The sequence below is a fragment of the Gymnoscopelus braueri genome (genome assembly GCF_963280865.1).
Source record: "Gymnoscopelus braueri genome assembly, chromosome: 16".
Classification (NCBI taxonomy): Eukaryota; Metazoa; Chordata; class Actinopteri; order Myctophiformes; family Myctophidae; genus Gymnoscopelus; species Gymnoscopelus braueri.
This window is the reverse complement of record NC_137616.1, coordinates 7410056-7411007: the sequence shown is the minus strand read 5'-3', so window position 1 is coordinate 7411007 and position 952 is coordinate 7410056. Positions and strand designations below refer to the sequence as shown.

Here is a 952-nt window from a genome sequence, read left to right as displayed (position 1 = left end):
CACTCATCCTTTAATAAAACACTTAGGTGAGGTGCTGGAGGATGAATAATGTCAAGGTGAACAAAAGAAGGCAGCAAACCGCACACTCAAAACTCTCAAGTATCCAAGAGTAGTTCAAAACCCCCCAAAAAAACAGGATTGGGATCACTCTGAGATCATAGAATTACCTCAGCAAACTTTATGTCAATGAGAAATGATTTCATGTTTAATGAATAAAACAATATCTTTAAAAGTTTTGAACTCTTGGGCCCCAGGACGATATCAAGTCTCATATTACGGTAATTATCACCCAGCCCTAGTTGGGACTGTTGTTTGTATTTTTCTTTGTCTGTCGGATCTCTCTCTCTTTACCTCTCTCTCTGTGTCTTGGAAGTTGCTGGCACAACGCTGGGTGTTTCAGTCCTGTGGTTCCTCTCTAAATCCCTGTTGATTAGAACTATTTCTCCGCACTGTTTTTTCTTTTTCTTTTCATAGTGCAAACGATCCTAGGAGAGATGAGGGCTTTTACACTTAAACCAGCGCTTCTCAACCTTTTGAACTTCAAGGACCCCCAGTATGATATGCATTAGATCAGGGCCACAGGCCCCACATTTGATACAGATGTTTTAATCTCTGGGGGACCCCAATCTGCACTGTAAAATCAGTGTTAATTGAACTCTTGAGAGTATACAAGTGGAACCAAATGGACCCGGAAAGACCCTCGCGGGTCCATTTGGTTCCATGTGTACTCACTTAAAGAGTTACAGTTAATTTGGACCCCCTGGTGGTCCCCGGAACCCAACGTTGAGAACCAGTGGTTTAAACCTGGGTTTATACTCCGTACCAGCACGACAGAGGTGCTCGTCGGGAAGAACAAGATCTCAGCATCGTGTGGATGGAGTTTAAACTTTCCATTAGCATTCAAACCCCCCCCCCCCCCCCTCCCCCCTTTCCCCTTCTTTATTTAAGGCTT

At 43.8% G+C, this 952-nt stretch overlaps 1 protein-coding gene across 1 annotated transcript in view; it reads left to right on the top strand.

The window, feature by feature from the left end:
* The window catches only part of ino80 (INO80 complex ATPase subunit), a 202127-nt gene that overhangs the window by 120628 nt on the left and 80547 nt on the right, over window positions 1–952 (top strand). The window lies entirely within an intron of this gene.